This window comes from Mercenaria mercenaria, unplaced genomic scaffold, assembly GCF_021730395.1.
Source record: "Mercenaria mercenaria strain notata unplaced genomic scaffold, MADL_Memer_1 contig_2771, whole genome shotgun sequence".
In the NCBI taxonomy this organism is placed as follows: Eukaryota; Metazoa; Mollusca; class Bivalvia; order Venerida; family Veneridae; genus Mercenaria; species Mercenaria mercenaria.
This window is the reverse complement of record NW_026460848.1, coordinates 33,589-56,437: the sequence shown is the minus strand read 5'-3', so window position 1 is coordinate 56,437 and position 22,849 is coordinate 33,589. Positions and strand designations below refer to the sequence as shown.

Here is a 22,849-nt window from a genome sequence, read left to right as displayed (position 1 = left end):
CTCAAAATACCTGTAAGAAATTCACATAAACACATAATCTGGTTTGTCAAATACTCATTATAATAAGCTGTATTTTTAGTGGCTCTTGATAACAAAGTTTCTCAGTCATACAAAACTTTGTTGTTGATTCTACATCTGCATTTCTTTTCATTTGTTTAGAAGCAGTCACATGATTAATAAACTGAAGTGGTGTGGAGCCAAAAACACGTATTGACCTCCACCTGTGACTGCATGACCTTTTGATGTCAAAATAATGTGATGTTGTGCATAATTTACTGGGAAAAATGACCAACAGCTGGAAATATTTTCATTTGATTTCTCTTTATCCATTAACCTTCAAGATGTTGGAATTAAAAATAAAACAATTGTTGCCTTTTATGTTCGGTCCATGTGTGGATTTATTGACCTGGAAAAATTGTATTTATCGAGGGCGAGTTATTTTTTTGGCAAGTCGATAAATCCTTATACTGACCTCAATTAAAGCCAATAATTGTATAATATCCTTCAGTTGTGAACAACAACTGTCACATATTTATATACTGAATCGTTGACGAATTGAAAGTCATTGCCGATGATTTGTTAAGACTTACATAACAGAATTGTTACAGACTGATTGACCGGCACACCAATATCATTTTTAGATTGCCATATTTTACAAATAATACGAAAAATGAATTTAATTTTATGGGGGTTTTTAATAAGCACTGTTTCCATATGGTAGCATATGAATTTGCACATATTTATAAAGTAGCATGAACAGAATCGACAAACATTGGGGTATTTTTGCCAGCCTTAGGAACTCTGGTATGAAGGACTGTATATAATAGGTGGATGGCCTGACATGCATCAACATTATTACTAAACATCTCGTCTTAAACAACTGGTCAGAATGACACCAAACTTGATTTGTAGTATTCTGGCATGAACCTCTCTCAGATTTGTTAAAATGGTTTTAGGTTTTTTCATGGCCTACGGAAGCAAATAAAAGAAAAACTTTTAAATGAGTTGTTCTCATTAACCACATGACAGATCTTCACCATATTTGGTCTTTAACATTTTCGTATGGTCCTCCCTCATATTTCTTCAAATATTTATGTTTGACCTGGTTTAGGGGGCACTAGAGTAAACAATAGAAAACGAAACCTTAAGGCAACTTCTTCTAATGAACCACATGATGGTTCTTCACCAGACTTATTCTGCAACATCCTTGTATGAACAACTATCAATTTTGTTCATATGTTCTGCATAGTCACTTTAGGGCTAGAAATAGAAAGACTTTCAAATGGATTTTCTCATTAATTGCTTGATGGATTGTCATTACACTTAGCCTATAACATTCTTGCACGAACTTCTAAAGTTTGTTGAAATGATCTTTCTTGACCACCAGAGCTGAGAAATGAAAATCCTTTAAACAGTGTCTGCTAATAATAATATTCCCCAAACTTGTTCCCTGGCATCCTTTCATGAACCTGCCTTTATTTTGTTAAGATGGTTTATTTGGGGCTTCCAGAGCTAGAAATAGAAAAAATGTTCCTAATAACTACTTTACATGAAGAGCTTGAAAGATCTTACCTAAACTTAGTCCTTAGTATCCTTGAAAGGACCTTTCCCAATTTTATTTAAATGTTTCTGCATAAACTTGATAGACCAAACTTGATCTGTACTACTCTTGGTCGACTTTCACAAGTTTGGTTTAATGGTTAAACATCTTAACACCTATTATGGCCATCAAAGCAAAATATAGAAAGACTTTATATTACTTGTAATGAGCTGCTTAATAGATGTTTACCAAATCTGGTTAAAAGCAAGTTCAAACGGTCAAAGTCATCATATCCTCAGGTAATCAACTTAGGCTCTTTATGACCTTTTGTTGATAAATTACAATGTCAGTATGATTTTATTTTGCTGTATTTCCCCTTAAAAACATATAGGTGTTGTTACTGTCCCTACTGAACAACTAATAATAGTTTGGTTTATTTTCAGCTGGAGGAGCTTGGTAGTGCGAATACTGACACTGTGGCCACAGATAAGTCATTGTTAAATGAGGTAATAAATTTTCTTTCATTTTATCTGTCATAGGAGTTATTTTTTCTTCCAAATTCAAATAGCTGTTGTATGTATTTTTCTCTGATTTGAATGATATCTATTATAAATTCTTAGGGGACGCGGCTCTTTGTCACTGAAGTTGCTTTTTTAAGTAATATTCTGGAAATTATTACATAACTATTATGCAACTGACATTATACAACATATGTTACCCTGGTGATCAAGACCATAACATTGGACTTGCTTTTAATTTCGAGAATATCACTTAATTGGACCGGGTCATAAAAATTACTGAAGCATATAAGATGTCTTTGATGTGATATATTTTAATGCCCTTCGGTCATCAACGCCATAATTAGTGTGCACTCAGATTAATATATCACGTGGCGGAGCTGTTTTTTGAATCAAAAATAAACATAACACACGATACCTAAACTTTTACATAAAATCTATTAGAATGTCCTTTGGAGCTTTGATAGACATTTCCTTTTAAAACGATGTTCATATGGATATAAAAATCTAAATTCATAAGATCTGGATCAAATCAAAGACGTAAATTACTGTGGGAATTTATTCACTTAAGGAAAATACCTAATATATCTATAATGTTTGTATTCTGGATCATTTTCAGATTCTTAATACAATCAAATATGTACTGTGCGCAGAAATCATTAACCTTCAATTAATAGAATAATTAAATCAAACTTGAATTCCGCAAAAAAAGATCCTGATCTAACAACAGATAAAGAATGTTAGTGTAGAACATCCCTCCCCGCTACCAGCCTCATCTCTGTTTAATTTGACTGCGGCGGTTACCAGCCAAACCACTTTAATATTGTTAATTAAAAACTAAAAGTTAAAGCATCCACAGAAATAAAAAATAACGGTTTTAAGATGATAATTATCTATTTGAATACATAATGCTTTTATCCCCATTTGGGTATTATTGGATTCAAAATCAAAGATGGGACTGCTTCCTTCTTTGTTAAAGTTAGCATAGGGGACTGTAGGGGACTTTAAAGGTGTGTGCAGGGATGTGAGACAGGTACATCAGCTGGAATAAATCAGTAACCCCGTCGAAAATCTTTAGTTTTTGAATTTTAAAAATCCATACTTCAGCGTCTCTTAACTAAAATTTTAATTTTTAAATCATTCTATACATAGAGCGTGACGTCACACATTCCGTCTAACCTCTATACTAGGAACTGATAACTAGCCGATTTCGGATAATTGTACATACAGTAAAACATAGTTCCGCGGAGGAGGTGAAATTTTCAGAATTAACTTATTTTTGCATGTTTTTACAAGAAACATGAGTCATTGGGATTACTTAAACTTTTTAAACCGTTATCATTCTCTGACTCGTGTCATAGAATTCATTTTGACAAAAAGGAAAATCTACTTTTACTTCCTATACTGTATTAATCATGGACAGTGTAATACTGACAGGATATCAGTTTTCAACAGCACTATCATGAGTGAAAAACATGCAACCACATTTGTAAATTCCAGTTTTATTTGTACATATATTAAAGTTCATACACACTATTTTGCAGTCTAATTTTTATTAATTAACAGGCCTACTAAACATTGGTAACATATCAAACAAATACACTTTGGGTAAACATATAAATTCCTAAGCACAGACAACTTAAATACAATTTAATATTGATTGAAGCATTTGCTAGTCAATAGTATAAATAAGGTTAAGATATGAATACTGATTCAATAAGTAGTATATTACATGACTTTAGACATTAATAGTCACTATTATTCTCAAATATTAGACATATCATAAAACACAAACTGGACCAGAAATTAATGTAAGAAGTCATGTAATATTAGTAATGATTATTATAATGATATTATAACTGGTACACACATTAAAACATTTTATGTGCATCTGTTCACAACGAAGCACTGACCCTGAGGACTATGTATGGGAAAATATAAGAGTGAACTAAGTGTTGACTGAAAAAGGGCAATATTTATTTTGCCGAACAATACCTTAACAAATATATATTTTCACATATCTGGGCGAAAAATACCGCCTTTGCCGAACAATACATTAACAAATATATGTGTTCACATATCTAGGCGAAAAATACCGCCGAAAAATACCTTAACAAATTTATATTTTCACATATCTGGGCGAAAAATACTGCCTTTAACAAATAGATATGTTCCCATATCTGAATGAAGTTACAGCCCAATGCCATAATAAATATATATATTCACATATTAGGGCGGATAAAACCGCCGAAAGCATATCAACAAATGTAGATGAATTTGCATATTAAGAGAAATCTTTCAAAATTAGAAAATTGTCACTTGAAAGAGGAGGTGGAATGGGAGGTGGTGGTAAGATAAAACCAGAAATTAGCCAAAATAAAATTAGAGAAAGAAGCGTGCTATTCACTCTTGAATGCTGACGAAGAAGGAAGATGCCGTTTCCCGATTGGTTCAACGGTATCACGTGATAAAAGGAATTCCCAGACTGGCTTTTACCGTAGTACATAATTTAACATAATTCAGAATGGGACCAATTCGCCCCAAATGTACAACAATGACATAAATCATTTTATCTACCTATAAAATTCATTTATGTGCATCTGTTCACAACGAAGCACTGACCCTGAGGACTATGTATGGGAAAATATAAGAGTGAACTAAGTGTTGACTGAAAAAGGGCAATATTTATTTTGCCGAACAATACCTTAACAAATATATATTTTCACATATCTGGGCGAAAAATACCGCCACGAAAGACCAGGGAACAAGTGACCTGGGATGCCGCCCAGAGACACAGGGACAGATGCTTGAGTGTCATGGTAAATATCCATGTAACAGGTATGATGTGGGTGTGTAAACAAGTCTAAGAAGATTATAAGGTGAATTGCAAATGATTGCCGCCTAAGACAGATATTTCAGTCCGAAAAAAAAATATTATAGGATGGTCAGAAAAATATAAAACACATGAGTAATTGACTATGGTGTGTCTATAAATTTTGTACAAATCGTATAGAAACAAAAAGGTAGAACCATTTCGTTCAAATGACTAACACGAGACAAGCCAAGTTTAACAAAAAACAAGTTCAGTATTAAAAGGAAAACCGTTGCTACTGATGTCTCTGCTGATAAATGTTTCTTAAGCTCGAGCTCGTCAAGCAATGATAAATGACTATAGAGTTCGCAGCCTCAGCCAGTCGAGCTAAAAAGACACTTTGCAAACAATATAACATTGAAAGTTGCTGCTTAAAATTGACACTTTGAATATGCTTTAAAGCAACACAAATAAAACAACACAAAAAACTAAAACATTCAGCTTGCTGCCTAAGTCAGTCAAGTAATAAGAAAATATTCTGACTCGCTGCTTCAGTCAGTCGAGCAAATAAAACTGAAGAAAGTAAGCTCGTCGCCTCAGACAATCGAGCAGTACTGACTGTTTGTGTTTATTAATCGATGCACACCTTGTGTTTCATAATATCGAGCTAGTCGAGCAATGGTAAAAGACGATAAAGCTCGCCGCCTCAATCAGTCGAGCTAAAAGGACACTTTGCAAACAATGTAATATCTAAACTTGTTGTTTAAAATTGACACTTTGAATATGTTCTAAGCTCGCCACCTCAGACAGACGAGTAATTTATAAAAACAACAACAAAACAGACTTAAACATTAAGCTTGCTGCCTAAGTCAGCCAAGTAATGAGAAAAAGTTCTGGCTCGCTGCTTCAGTCAGTCGAGCAAATAAAAATTGAAGAAAGTAAGCTCGTCGCCTCAGACAATCGAGCAGTACTGACTGTCTTTGTTTATAAATCGATGCACACCTTAGGTTTCATAAGCTCGAGTTCGTCGAGCAATGGGAAAAAACGATAAAGCTCGCCGCCTCAGTCAGTCGAGCTAAAAAGTCACTTTGACACTTTGCAAACAGTATAACATCTAAACTTGTTGTTTAAAATTGATCTTTGAATATGTTCTAAGTTCACCACCTCAGTCAGTCGAGTAATATATAAAACAACAACAAAAAACAAACTAAAACATTAAGCTTGCTGCCTCAGTCAGGCAAGCAATAAGAAAAATCCTTGCTCGCTGTTTCAGTCAGTCGAGCAAATGAAAATTCAAGAAAATAAGCTCGTCGCCTCAGACAATCGAGTAGTGCATGTATAATTCCCACGGTACATAGCGAGACTGTTCATTCGACATATTTATATTATCATATAGATCTAGCCGTGCTTAATTCTTTCACTGTGACAGCCATTATAAACTAAAAACGAACACTTTTAATATATGTAACGCTTTGCTACCTGAGACAGACAATGAAGAAAGAAACTCAAATTGGTGGTAAGCCTTTAAATACCACTGGAAATGGTTGCTGAATATACCCGTCAAGACAGAATGTGATCTCTGAAAATCACACATGCCTATATAGCTGTTTTACAGGATCGTTTGTGATGTTTTGACGTATGTATTTTGTGTGAGCCTGTGACGACCAACGGCCGGATCATGGAATTTGTGTATTGGAGAAGTGCATGCCATGGGCCAAAGTTGTCCCTCTAACACGGAATGAGTGTGTTGTGGACGTAATGGGGTCAAGCCGATAGGCTTCTACACAGAGTTTGAGAATGCGTCGGATGAAAGTTGAAGGAACTGGATGGCCGCAGCGAAATCGTAATAAAGGACCCTTGCAAGTTGAGATTGTGTTTAAATATATCTGTAAGGCCCATAATGGGCACCGATACCTGCGTTTAGAACGGTGAAGTACTATCGTGAAGGGTAGGAAAAGGTCTTTCCGAAAAAGGACATTTTATGAAATTAGTACATTTATAAATCTGTTTGTAGTTTTCGTTGGAAAATATTCGGGTATTCAGATAAGATTAGAGGTTTGAGCATGAAGAAGGCGATGAGGACCAGTGTAACCAAGATGAAAACTATGGTGAAACCTAGTATTAAGTAGTCGTGACCTCATGATCCCCTTAAGTATCTTGACAAAACATTTACCCGTATGGAAATCGTAGGTTTGCCAACTATGCCCCTGTTTTTGATTACGATTGATGTTAAGTGTGGTTGTGGTGTTAACAAATTGTTGAATGTGTGTGGAAAAGGCTTAGTCTTCGCCAGTGAAGGCACAATGGCCAGAGTGATATGATCCTCTGTAGAACCCAGAAACGGGGCCAAGGGCATAGCGGCTCTCGGCATAAACATTGCCTGTTGTATGACCAGCAGATATTGTTAAGGAACTAGGTGTGTCTACGGAAGATGTTTCCTTAAAGAGAATTATTAGGGAAAGGGTGTGCATGTTGTTTTGTTTTTCTGCAAGAGGAAAAGCCATGTTTGGCAACAGTAATGCAAAGTCGATGAACTTGTTGTTCTTAATTGGTTTTATCATTTAGGGACTGCGAAACTGACAGCGTCCTTGGGGTGGAAACCGGTTCGACGAAGTATGTATGGCTACCAAGCATATTTCCAGCAAGTGATTTACATGTGAATTTACGGCATGAACTAAATTGTCTTGTTCCTCCTCACTGTTTGAATAGTCTGAAATTGACGTATTTTCGTAAACTGTCGACGATACCTCGTTGTTTGTTTTAGGCACAACATGCTGGTGTACCGTCTGGTGCTATAAATGAGTATCTGTCTCGTGGTAGCAGAGCGTTTTTGGCGTTCCATCTGTAAGAAGAACATAATAATATTAGAACACTGAGAAAAATGACGTACGCCAGAACATAGTCTGGAACCTCAGAATATAGTCTGGAGCCTCAGAACAAAGTCTGGAACCCCAGAACACAGTCTGGAACCTCGGAACATAGTCCGGAACCTCGGAACATAGTCTGAAACCTCAGAACATAGTCTGGAATCTCAGAACATAGTCTGGAACCTCAGAACAAAGTCCGGAACCTCGGAACATAGTCCGGACCCTCAGATCATAGTCCGGAACCTCAGAACATAGCCTGGAACCTCAGAACATAGTCTGGAACCTCGGAACATAGACCGGAACCTCGGATCATAGTCCGGAACCTCAGAACATTGTCTGGAACCTCAGAACATAGTCTGGAACATCAGAACATCAGACTGGAACATCAGAACAAAGTCTAGAACATCATAACATAAGTCTGAAAAAATAACAACAAAGTAGTCTTTAACATAAGGAAATATTAATGAACTGCAGAATATAGTCTGGAAAACATCTGTAAGACAAACAGAATAACATCAAAACGCCGTGAAACTTAATAATATTATTTCATGTATATATCATACGTCAGAACAAAGCCTGGAACCTCAGAACAAAGTCTTGAACCTCAGAACATAGTCCGGAACCTCAGAACATAGTCTGGAACCTCAGAACAAAGTCTGGAACCTCGGAACATAGTCCGGAACCTCGGATCGTAGTCCGGAACCTCAGAACATAGTCTGGAACCTCAGAACATAGTCTGGAACCTCGGAACGTAGTCAGGAACCTCGAATCATAGTCCGGAACCTCAGAACATAGTCTGAAACCTCAGAACATAGTCTGGAACATCAGAACAAAGTCTAGAACATCAGAACATAAGTCTGAAAAAATAACAACAAAGTAGTCTTTAACATAAAAAAAAAAAAAAAAAAAATATTTATGAACTGCAGAACATAGTCTGGAAAATATCTGTAAGACAAACATAATAATATCAAAACACTGTGAAACTTAATAATACTATTTCATGCATATATCATATGTCAGAAGAAAGTCTGGAACCTCAGAAAAAAAGTCTTGAACCTCAGAACATAGTCTGGAACCTCAGAACATAGTCTGGGACCTTAGAACATAGTCTGGAATCCCAAAACATAGTTTGAAACCTCAGAATATAGTCTGAAACATCAGAACATCAGTCTGGAACCTCAGAACAAAGTCTGGAACATCAGTCAGAACAAAGTCTGGAACATCATAACATAGAATGGAACCTCAGAACAAAGGCTGGAACATCATAACATAAGTCTGGAATATCAGAACATAAGACTGAAAAAAAAAACAAAGTAGTCTGTAACATCAGCAAACATTCATGAACTTCAGAACATAGATCTAGTATGTCACACATAATAACATTAAAACACTTCGAATCTTAATAGTACTATTTCATGTTTATATCATACGTTAGAACATAGTCTGGAACATCAGAAAATAGACTGGAACATTAGAACAAAGTCTGGAATATCAGAACGTAATCTGTAGCAACAGAACGAAGTCTGAAACTAGAATATCAGAACAAAAATCTGGAAAGCAAAATAGTCTGTAACCTAAGCAAATATTCATGAACTTCAGAACATATTCTGGACAATACCAGAAAATAGTCTGGAAAACATCAGAACATAGACTGGAAAACATCAGAGACATAATCTCGAACATCGTAACACGTACGGAAATCTAAAATTAGTCTGTAACGTATGACAATGTAACACACTGAAAACTTGCTATTAAATAAAATGTATATATTATTATTATTAATATTTTGTTACAATTATAATACATCAGAACATAGTCTGGAACATCGTCTGGAACATCAGAACGTAGTCTGGAACTAAAAAACATTTGTCAAAAAGCAGTTTTATCTTATTTATCTTTAAAATGACAAGTTTGAAACTGATAAGGCAAATAAATGCTTTAAACAATCATATGAAATTAAAAATCACACTGTTACCCATGCCAAATAAAAAAAATAAATATAATAACAATATATGAGGACTCCAAACAAATGCCGGTAACAAATTTATGAAATGTACCAGATCGTACTGTAACTTGATATAGCATGATTGCGAGCTGCGGTTGATAAAATAATTAAAAACACATTCATGCTACACCACAATCTTTATATTGAATTGAAGGTCAGAGCTGTTTACATCATTGAATTTACCATTTAAAATGTCAGACTGCACCGCCTAGATAAACCTTCCATCGGATACAACAATAAATTTCATAATAATGAAAATATCAGAGACCTATAATTTTACTGAATGAAAATTTACACCAGGAAAAGGTTACAAGGTACATAGTTTGATTTAATGCAGCAGATGTCACAATAACAAGACAAAAACAATGAAAAATCTTGAAATGTTATCGTTCTGTAACGTTTTTAGCACGGCAACATATTGCACAGTTTGATATAGACCATTAATTATTGAGCTTGTTAGCAATCAAAACAGTAGGGTATTTAGAATAAAATTTAGGCAAACGTAAATCATAAAGAATGCCCTTTACATGAACTGCTGGACAATATTGATATACTTTTCAAATCTAAAGCATAGAATGCTATGAGTAAAAAAGTTACGTATCTTGTTCATCTAAATCTGCAGTCCTCTGTTTAATGTTTTAACCATTGCAGCATGGATGTTGGAATATAACTGCCGTTGGCCTCCATCTGACAGGTGTACACCGTCTGCTGAGAAGTCAGTGGACTGGGCCATTTGCGACCAAAATCCTTTTATACTCTAAAAGTAACCGAGTATGCGGAAGTTCTTGAATCCGTGCTGATAACAGATAATTTGAGTCATCAACCTGGTGATTACACCGAGAAGTATCTACTTGGTAGCGGCCTGTTTCAGAAGGTTGTCAATGGAAAATATAGTAGATTAGCACTTTTTACGTGTTTAAGAAATATCAACCTGTCCGCAGATCCACAATTGATGATATAACAGTGTTGAGGTCCGCCTCTTCAAGAGAAATCGTTGGTTCCAATCACGAGAACCACAACGTCCGGAGAACAATTACTCAATGTCCGACAAATTATTCCGTAGTGCTTCGACGTTAGCTCCAGGATAACAAGAATATTTGACCAATGACGACGACGATAGTTTTAAATGGAAATGTCCCAAAACAATGACCCAAAATCTGGATGTAAACCGCCATTCTGAATTATTATACGAAGTTTACAGTCCATCGCCGTGTACAATTAAACATCGAAATTTACAAGTATATCCCATCCGTACTGCAGTAAACCAGAGTGTATAACTGTTAACAAATATGTTATTATAAGATTACCATAAATATTCAACCAAATCACCTAAGATAAAACCAGAAATTAGCCAAAATAAAATTAAAGAAAGAAGCGTGCTATTCACTCTTGAATGCTGACGAAGAAGGAAGATGCCGTTTCCCGATTGGTTCAACGGTATCACGTGATAAAAGGAATTCCCAGACTGGCTTTTACCGTAGTACATAATTTAACATAATTCAGAATGGGACCAATTCGCCCCAAATGTACAACAATGACATAAATCATTTTATCTACCTATAAAATTCATTTATCAGATCAGTAAGAAGTAAAATGGTAATACAGTCATAACATAAATGAAAATAATAACTAGAATATCAATGATGTTTATATATAAATAGTCAATAAAAGATGTTTAAAATGTTTCTAGATTATGTTCAATGGTTTAATTTGATAGTATTTCACACAAGAGTACTATTTCCCTGGCTATGTGTAACATATTTGGTTCATTCTTCCCTCAGAAAGTATGTTTAATTTCAAATATTTGACCAAAAATTCTCCCCATTCTTTTTTACATCTTCCAACCAGACTGTTAGTAAATTTATGTCACACAAAGCAATATGTTTAAATTAAGTCCCTTTCTTCTGAAATGGAATTTATTCATAATTTATTTTGATACAAAAATAACAATGTCACTTAGTTTCAAAAGATTCCATTATTTCTATCACTACATTTTTTGACAGACAGCTCATGCAGCAGATTTAGAAGTATACAAGGATTATGTACAGTGACCTTTACAAATATGTAATATACTGATGCTAGTATCTTGGTCATTATTCATCTAAGTAGACTAATAAATTTGATTACTCTTAAAATTACAACAGAAATCTTTGTACAAATAAAACAAACATGTCCCAGTTTGTATTGCCTATTGACCAGTTGACCTGCAGTTTAAAAACATGGGACATTCCTGTTTCTCAGTTGAAAAAATCTAAATGTTACGTAAGTTTATACCTACTGTTTCATGCATTTAAACTGTAACATTATATCAAAGGTAATAGAATACTGTGCTCAACAACAAAATTTATAACAAGAAATCAATCTCATATGTTTTCCATGGCAAAATGCTGGAAACACTTTCTAAATGTGCTGTGTTACGAAAAATATTACAAGATCAAATGTACATGTAGAATTGAAGTTTTTTTTTTTAAAATGTGTTAAAATTTGGAAGTGTAAATTGACATAATTGGAGGTTATGTGGTGGAAAAGTGCGAGGTCAGGATTCGAACCTGAGACCTCCCCATGATATTGTTCTACTATGCCTGGGGTGCTCTAACCAGTTGAGCTAACTGTCACCGGCTGTCCTTACCGCGAAATAAATTCTGAGTTTTTTTTTTAATTTTGAAGCAAGCTGAAAATGATTTTTACTATTCTGATATCATATAAACTCATACTAATTATCAACTGTTTATTCAAATTTGTATAGAAAATTTATCAGTTAACAAATCAAGAATACAATACAAGAAAACAAAGTGTGCGTCTGGTATTAAGCCTTTTAAGTCTGGTATTTAGTCTTTTAAGTCTGCACAATTTCTGACTAGACTGTACATTTAGCCTTACTGCAGTACTGGACTACATCGATACTTTGAAAATTAGTCCTGCAACACAATGTATGACTGACATTATTTCAATCTAAAGTTATATTGAAAATTGGTGTGTTCAATACTTACTTTTGTACATTTATTTAGTGAAATGATGTACATGTACAGCTCAGTAGGTAGCGCATCGATGAAAGGATCAAGGGGTCGTGAGTTTAACCTCGGGCAGGGCGTATGTTCTCCGTGACTATTTGATAAACAATATTGTGTCTGAATTAATTAGTCCTCCACCTCTTATTCATGTGGGGAAATTGGCAGTTACTTCTGGAGAACAGGTTTCAACTGGTACAGAATCCAGGAACACTGATCCATTACATGACTGAAATACTGTTGAAAAACGGCGTTAAACCCAAAACAAACAAACAAACAAAAAAACAAACTTTAAAACAGTACAAAAATATACATAAAGAATTTCGCAGGTAAACAAGCTAAACGATGTCGTTCTTCACGTATGAATCGATTTACACAACTGCAGATAACTTGCATTCATCATTTCAAATGATACTAGAATGAATACACTAGAATATATAATACTCTGGAAACAACAGTGGTGAATTTTCAACAAAAATGCAACGCAAACTTTCACTTCCTTGTTTACGACTCCATGTTGAAAATAGTCCTTACCCATAATGCCCCGAGCGAAAGTACACAGGTCAGTGCGACAGTATGAAAGCGCTACCGTAGTGTACACAATGATTTTTAAGTTCGACTTTTAACGCTACTATCATGTAAGCTAATTGCGACAGGTTATAAGTTCTGTTAGATCGTGTTAAGAAATATCCATGCACACATAACTTATTTAAATTGATGTAAATATCAATTTGTCATTTTACTTTAACCTAACTTTGTCTAGATGAAAGACTAATATTGCTGAAAAATAGTTTATTGCCTGTTTCGTAATCATCAATTAAATTGCGCATTCGTAGGAAGTATCTCATTTTGAGCATTTGCAAAGATTTACATATATTTTCCTTCCTCCTACAGACTCATTTTTATCGAATAGATTGCAATGTGATAGAACTTTAACGTAATTTATAATGTGCGGTCATTCGTTTGTTCGACGTAGAGTGCGCATGCACGAAATTTTACTTCCGTTGCTAAGGATTTCGCCAAGCATAAATCCCATTATAAACTCGGTATTCATGCGGTGCTAAATTTCATAGATTTCATTATTGCGACAGTCCAAGAAAATTTCTTGCAATGACAAAATATAGTGTGTCTGTTAAACCAATCTGCAAATGCCTTTATAATTTTGTTCAAAATAAAACAGAAACAGTTACACCAACAAATTATTTTTTTATCTCATCTGAGCACAAAGTGCACAGGGTGAGCTCTTAGATGTCCACACTTTTCTTCAAGCAACATCTCTCCTAAAACCATTGGGTGGAAGTTAAAACAATCGGGCGGAAGTTGATGGAACTTGGTCTGGTTGTTCCTTGGGTGGTCCTCTTTCAAAATTGTTTAAATGGTTCCACTTGGTTGCATATAATGGCGACCATGTATACATTGGAAACTTTAAAAAAAATCTTCTTGTATCAAACTGCTCTTCCGATTTTGAAATAAAGTCACAGAAATGGTCCTTGTGTGATGATCTACCAAGATTGTTCAAATTATTCCGATTCCTCAAAAAACATGGCCGCCAGTGGGCGTTGTCTACATTCCCTATTTATATTTAGTGGAAAATCTAAAAACCCTCTTGTATGAAACTGCTTGCTGGATTTTGAAAAAATTTCACTCAAATGTTCCTTGTGTGATTCTCTACCAAGACTGTTCAGATTATTCCGATTCGTCAAAAGAACATGGCTGACAGAGGGTGTGGTCACTTTTTCCAATATGTGTATAGTGGAAACCTTAAAAATCTTCTTGAATGAAACTGCTGGCCCGAATTCATAATAATATTACACAAATGTCTCTTGGGTGACCCTTTACGAAGATTGTACAAATTATTCTGTTTCATCAAAAGACATTGCCACTAGGAGGCCCTCTTGTAATAGTATTTAATATTTTCATGTTTTAGATGTATACCAAGTTGAAGAAATGGATGAAGGAAGCAGAGACATGTTATACTAAGCACGATGAAAGGGCAAAAAGTAAATGGTGCCGGGAATATAATTTTTGAATTAAATTAGCAATCACCTTTTAGTTGGAATTTTACGAAGTCAATATTATGTCATGGACAATTTAGTAACATACATTACAAAAATAATTCTAGCAATATTGACTTTAATGCATTAACCTTTACCCTGCTTAATTTCTGAAATGGACTGGTCTATCATTCAGTTTGGGCAGTATCATTTATCATTCAAAGGGTAGACCAGGATGAGTCGGCACGGATGTTCAGGCTAATCTTGGTCTGCACTGGTCGCAAAGGCAGAATCACTTGCCGCCAGCAGACTAAAAGTTAAACAATATATTATACTGAGAAATCATTAATATTTGTAGGGGACTGCCTTTTTGTTTATTTTGTGGTTGAGACAATCAACAAAATATTATCCCAATAACTGCCACCCATTTTATGTTCAAAAGCTGAAACAAAAAATTTCATGTCTGCAAAATGAGGATTTGGCACAAACCACAAAAATTCATGCCCTAGAAACTTAATGATTTCACAGTAAATAAAAGTTTTTGTAGTGAAATTTCAGAAATTTATACTGAAATATTGGACTTCCTTTTGTACAGCAATATGGTGTAAGTATAATGTAAAAAAACATTTTTGAGAGCCAAAAAATAGTAGCATTCTCTGATGAAACTTTACATTTAGAATTTCGGAATGGAATCGGGTGTTCACTGTTTCTATCATAGATGTTTTGGAGTGTTTTTCCGGCCGCAGGCCGATATTGATTTCACGTTTACTTCCTGTAAATATCTGGGGTGAAGGTCATTTAACAGCTGATTATGACTGTACATTTTGATTGGTGGATGAAAAACTCCACAGGGTTTCGAATGGAAGAGATGAAGTTTTCTTAAGGGGTGTGCAGACGCACTGAGCTGCATTGAACAAGACTCCTGTAGAAATAGCTAACGTCATAAACCTGAATCTCCTCGGTAGTGAAACTGCGGCAGAGTTCAACTACAAACCTGCAAACTCTGTCATTTTGATGCGGCGTAATCTCCCGTAAACGATTTACAGTCAACTCATCTCCTAGTCAACTCGTCCTCCCAGTAAACTCGTCCCCTTTATGGTTATTTCGTATCCCTTGACGATTTCATCTACATACAAAACATGAAAATTTTACTTTAAAAACTAAATTTTGTTTTGCTTTTATAAATACCCGATCGAGTGTAAAAGTGCAGAGTGCATTCACGTTTCGTAGCTTAAAGTGTGCATAAACTAATGCGGCCGTGTGTATTTTTTAAAGATACTTCTTGTTAATATTGAGGAGAATCACAGAGAGCTTAATTGAAATAGCCTTGTGGTAAAAAACCCACATCCAGTGTGTGAAGTAGGGGTTTGCTTCTAGGCAACACAATACGAAAAGGAAAAGAAAAGTGCTACCAGTAGCTCACATGTTTGGCACTCGACATTCATGCACTCTCGTTTCAAGTGATAACAGGAATGAGAAGTCGAGGGTAATTAGTATATATGTTGTAGAACTTGTTTCACAATGGTCTAAAATAGATTAGTATAAACCAGTAGAATGGCATTAAAAGCTTTGGAAGTCAATGGTCTTACTTAGATTTTACGGATGAAAGTCAATTTGTTAATAGACATTTTATTATTATACCCCAAGATACTAGGGAGTACTATACTGGTTTCCGGACCGTTGGTCCGTCACAGTTCGTGTCCGGTCCATAACTCTGCAATCCATGAAGGGATTTTGGCATAAATGATCCCCATAATAAGACAATGTGTAATGCGCAAAACCCAGACCCCTAGCTTCAAGGCCAAGGTCACACTTAGAGGTCAAATGTTAATAGGGTATATTACATGTCCGGTCCATAACTTTGCCATTCATCAAGGGATTTTGAAATTGCTTTGCACAAATGTTCGCCATTATAATAAGACCGAGACCTCTAGCTCTAAGGTCAAGATCACACTTAGAGGTTTACATGGTTTGTTTCTTGTCCTGTCAATAACTGCCATTCATCTAAGGATTTTAAAATTACTTGGCACAAATGTTCCCTATAATGAGTTGATTTGTCATGCGCAAGACCCAGACCCCCTAGCTCCAAGGTCACCTTTGAACATTATTGGTATTTTTTGTCTGGTCTGTAACTTTTTATGCATTGGTGTATATTCAAATAACTTGGCATAAATATTCGTTATTATTAGACATTGTGTCATATGCTAAGATCAATGTCACAAGCAGCAGAGTTTACTTTCAGTTTTTTTGTTGTTGTTTTATTTTGTTCTGTATATATTACTTTTCTTTTATATGATAAAATACAATACATGTGTTTTTATATCAGTCTTCTCACTACTTTAGAAATGAAATAATGTTTTAAGTAAGATCACTGGTATTGATGGATATAAAAAGCAGATGAATTCAGGCAACGATGAGTGCAACTTTAAAGAGGGGACCGGACTGTGAAAAGATTTCAAGATATGAGGGTAGCATACCTTGAGGGAAATAAAAGATGTGGAAATGGTGATATCAAATTACATAATCGTCGGTCAGCGATGCACTATACAATTCAAGTGGCAGATACATGTCGCTGCTCGGGTATTTGATGCGGAATAATACAAACAGTTTGTGTTAAATTTTATATAGAGCAATAGTCGTAGATAAATTGAAAGTTTTCGGCATCCAAAAATTGCATTCTAGATCTAAATACGTAATTACATATATATGAAAAGCATTAAACAAAGTAGTGTCTGCTACCATCAATGACATTTCCTTTGGTTTGAAATAGTGCATGAGTTGGATTTTAAGGCTAATAGGTTAGAAAGATATTTTTTTTAAAACTAGCAATATATAAATTACATATCTGTTAAATTGACTAAGGAAACATGTATGTCAAACTTTGATCACCTGTGCCAAGTTGTTCGAAACTGTAACGGGCTGTCAAACTAACCGCCCGTTTAATTTTGATTAAAAATATTATCATTGCTTGGAAACACTAGTACGTTTACTATAAAGACATTTTAGTGTTCTTAATCATTAACTCATACATTTGTTTTTCTAAGTTTTCTAAAATGTTGAAGTATAACTATTAACTTAATCAATCATTAGCTTAATCGCCTGTTAAAGTTTTGAACAACTAGGCCCAGGAAAGAAGTATTGAAAAGTGTATCAATCAAGTCATGCACTCTTATCATCTACATATTAAAACAGTTATGACGTTTTATCTCATTTGAAATATGTCAAAATATAAAACATGACGGTGAAATTGTTTGCGTGACCTAAAATCCTACTGAGTTAGAAAACTATTTGGAATAATCGAAAGAAGATGTAAAAACTACTTGGATATATAATCATAGTATTTATCTGTATATTTCGATGTGGGTTCGGTTGGATATATTTTAGAGCACACATGTTTTTATTATTCACTTAATACGAACGATTTCTTAACTGTTAAGGGATATGTTCCATGATATGATATTTTAGGAACATACATGCATTTCTAGAATACAAAAAGTGTTTTAGTTTTGATATAGGTGCCTTTCAAGTATACAATAAAAAGCAAAAAATAAAAATAAAAATAATAAATAATAAACGTGCTCAGAAAAAAATATCAAGCAAAAATAACTCACTGTACATAATGTTTCATAATTGGGAAATAATAAGATGCGTAAACGCTTACATTCATTTTCAAAATTTTGTTTCTATAAAGGAACTTGATATATGCAATTGTCAGTTCATAATATTAATGTACTTTAAATTACATTAGGTTAGGGGAGCCGACCATTTGATATCCTGGTGGGAGCAGGGGTGGCGTGTTGGGGCTTATATGAAAAGTCTGATTGGAATTACTGAAGAAATATTTTTGCTCCGCTAAATGGAAAACAGTATTGCCGCCAAACCACTGCAAAAAGTCAAATTTATATACTATATAGTATATGAATATACTTCCGTATTTATAACCATATTCTTTTCTTTTAAATTGTTTTTAAATTCAATATTTTATTGTTAAATAATAATTCTGGTATATGTATCACTACAAAACAGGAAGAACAATATTTTCATCCATGTTTAGATATTTAACGCTGCTTTAGAAGAGTGCAGGTTTGATTTCAAAGTATTAAAACTGTATGGTGTAATTTTAATTACATAAGATTATTTCAATAATTTTGATATATGAACTATAACCTTAAAGTATATATAGGCGTTAGAGCTGGGTCGGTTTTAAAGGACGGGGCATCATCTTTTAAAGACATATTTTTTTCATGTTGTTAAGAAAATTTTTTTTGTATTGATAAGGCCACACTGATAATGTTATCTTTAATCTCAATACAATTCAGCATTTGTCTTTCGAAATATTCAAAACCATCTGTGGTACCATTTCATTCAAGGGTCTCACACCCAAGTAAAATTTCCAGTTCAAAAGTATAGTCGGCTAAACTAGAGAAACTATAGGAATGTTACCACACTTTCTTAAAATAACATTTTAAACAAATGGTCCCAATTACTTAGACAAAATGTGAAATAAAGATGTTAATAACTTTAACCTTTCTAACATGCAAAATTTGAGCTTAAATATTTCCCTAGAAAATATCTTTTTCTTTGAGTGTAAGTGACACAAAACACTATTGAAACGTCAGTTTATGACAGAAATTTCTTTATCTCAAAACCCACCAGAATGCACGATTCAGCGTTTGAAATATCAAAATATCCGGAAGAGAACCCCATACCTTTACCTGCAGGATGGGTTCCCCGCACAAAAATCTCCCCTTCCCCTTACCCTCATCCACCCCTCAAACCTCCACCCCAGAAGTTCATGTGGTATGCCCCTTATGCGCAGAAAATTACTGTGCTTTCGATGAACTCCAAAAGTCGCTATAAAAATCTATCTATTTAATTACAGGAAATATCTTTTTTTCGGCCAGATTAAATACTTAGAGGGAAATCTATTCCGTTGTTTTAAATTTACATTTCAGAAATACTGTTATATTAGGCACAAAAAACAACTGATAATTAAATACTGTATTTAATTTTCTTTTGAGTATAAAGTAATTGAAACGATAAAAGAGTGGAATTTCGCCAAAGGATATATACTCATGCCTTGGGATTCATATTTCTGTCATAATTACATTTCGTATTGAAGACCGGTGCCAGGGCTCGACAAATCGACTCGTCCACTTGTAAATACGAGTAGAAATTGGCTCCGGTCGAGTGAAACTTGCTTAAGTATTCGTCCTGCAGGACGATTGCGATTTTCACCAAAATATAATAAATCCAATTAAGCCGTGAAGAAGCCGGGCAACAAAAAGATGGATCTAAAACGAAAGGTTTGATGATCGCTATTCTAAACTCCGCTCAATTCCGTTTCGGTACCGCATTATTATCGCATGCAGGACGAGCTGCTTTCAAAGAATTTGTCGAGCCCTGGGTGCGGTATGCTAATTGTTAAGTACTAAATACAAAATGTATAATATCAGTTCTCTAATAGTGAAATATGCACATTTTCACCTTATGACGCGCCTGGCTCAAAAAGTATTTCATACAAATTGATGAAACCTTGCGTGAGTCTGTATCGTGATATATAATTGTGCCCCTCTTATTTTTTGTATGGCTCCATCCCTTATTTTTAAAGTTATGGACACTGAAATAGTCAACAATGCACATTTTGACCTAATGACTAGCCTAGCTCAAAAAGTATTGGATGTAAATTCATGAAACCTTGCATGAGTCTTGATCATGATGTAACCTTGCACATATTGCATTCTTCCTGAGAATCTTAACGCTTATTACAGAGTTATGGTCCTTGAAATAGCCAAAATAGTGGATTTTTTGTTTGTGATGCTCAAAGCTCAAAAAGTATTTGGCCTAGAATAATGAATCCTTTATATGAAATATTTGTTGAGGATATACCCCCTCAAGACCGCAAACATTTGAATTATTGCCCCTTATTTGTGACAAATGTACCAATGGGGGCACACCCTGTGTCCTACAGACACATTCTAGTTTATATTTTTAATTGACTTTTAGTATAAATGTTTGTCTTATTTAAACATTTATGGTAAACAGTTTCGATACCATGTTCTCATGGCCGGTCGAACATGTTATTGCTTCAGATTGAACTGGAAGAACATTAGTTGCTTTTAAAAATAAAATTTCATTTAATAGTTTAAGAGACTTTGAACTCAGAGTCTGGCAAGTAGCATTTAATCATTCGGCAGTTAACATTTAGTATTTGACATTAAGCATTTAGCATTAGGTACATTTTGTATATGAAAAATTACATTTGGTATTTAGCACTTAGTATTTGACATTTATCATGAAGTATTTTTGGATTAATCATTTGGCAGTTAATGTGGTGCACCAGTCTTCCGTATCACTTTTGTGTATAGAAGGAAACCATTATACTGTGTTATTTATAAGCTATCAAATGTGTTCTTGTGTATGTTGTAGTTTTCAAAGCAGAATGACACTTTTGTAAATATCACTCGTGTATGTTTCCACACATCTGTGTTTTTTTCACATTCTTTTTATAAAATAGCACATTTTATATGTACAGAATAGAATGCAGAATACAAATTTTATTCAAAGTTGGTATATCTATAATTATAATAACAAATATAAGCGATGTATCGAACGAGAGGCAGATAAAATAAAAAGTGCAAATGCTGCGTCATAATAATTTATCTATATGCACTTAGACTTCGTTTGCATTAATTCCTCGATTCGTTTAGTGTACTTAAAGTTAGTGCCAATAAAAACGCTATACGAAAATGCTGGATGCCCGATTGATTTTAAATGGAAGCTAACTCGTGACTTGCTTCTGCCGTAATATCCAGAATATCCAGAACATGTAAGACTCCCGGTGGAGACGAGATAAGGTTTTGTGGACGTGTAATTTAAACATAGCATATCAAGTGGTTGCGTTTTTATTGGCATTACGTTATGATTATATATTATATATTTTGTTTAATTGAATGAACAAAACACACACACATACACACACGAACGCGCATACATGCACGCACGCACCCTCTTTACAAAATACTATTCCTTTGTATTTATCATTAGTGTTTTTATTTTTTGATGGAGACTGCAAAAATGATCACATGCAGGCTAAGAGACTTGTTTGAGTTTCCACTCCCTGTATTAAAACTGTTGTATGATATTACAGTTTCTATTCAAATAAATTGAAGATCAGCTATTATATTGAAATTCATAATATTGTTTCACAACATCACATTTCTTGGCAAATTTAACTAAAACATTTCGAAAATTAAAATCGGTTACATTACAATGTATGTATGAATAACATTATTCCATTTTACTATTTATTAGAGTTTATCATTTTTTATAAATTGTATTGAGCAATGCATGTAAACTAAGTGATTACAATGTGTTAGCTATGCTTAAAATAACATTTTTCATTTAAGGCATTACATGCTGTTGATTTTCATGTTTTTGTTTAAATATTTTCAATTCTGTAGTTATTTTGTAGAATTGTCTTACAGGATATGTCTTAAGTTGATCACCAATAATCTTTTTTATGAACAAGAAATTGAAAATGAATGAATGTTACACCAATTTTCAATATATATGTCCCCTGTGCACCTGAAAAATAACTCAATTTGGGGTGGAAAATTTTGCTATTAAAATTAATGGCCATTCTTGAAATTTGGCATGTGGTTTATATAGTTTTAGATAAGCTCCAAATTATGCATATACACTTATTACTTGGTTCTTGTGTCAGGCTAAATTTTTATAAAGGACCACAATATAATAAGAATTAGTTTCCTTTTCTGTGTCATCCTTATAGTTTAATGTTGTGGCATGGTTTGTATTTTCCTTCAAGTTATATACAAATATTTTAATCAGAGCTTTTTATTTGAATGATACATTTTTATTGTAAATCTCTTATTAAAGCAACCCTTTATAATAATCTTATTAGCAGAACTTATAGCTAGTTTTATCTGACGTGTGTTAATATTATTTATCATTTAATGCAATTTAACTCCCATCTTTTTCTGCTGTTGCCAATCCTGCTTTATTTTGTTTTATATATGTATATAAAGTACCATGTTATAAAATGTTGAAATATAAAATATGGAATGAATGAATGAATGAATGAA

At 34.1% G+C, this 22,849-nt stretch overlaps 1 long non-coding RNA gene across 1 annotated transcript in view; it reads left to right on the top strand.

Annotated features, from left to right (window-relative positions):
• LOC128552398 (uncharacterized) overlaps positions 1-22,551 on the top strand; it is a 28,283-nt gene extending 5,732 nt beyond the window's left edge. Inside the window, exons 3-4 of the long non-coding RNA XR_008369065.1 lie at positions 1,984-2,046; positions 14,678-22,551. This is a non-coding gene — a long non-coding RNA (uncharacterized LOC128552398). The remainder of the gene's footprint in view (positions 1-1,983; positions 2,047-14,677) is intronic.
• Positions 22,552-22,849: the final 298 nt, after the last annotated feature.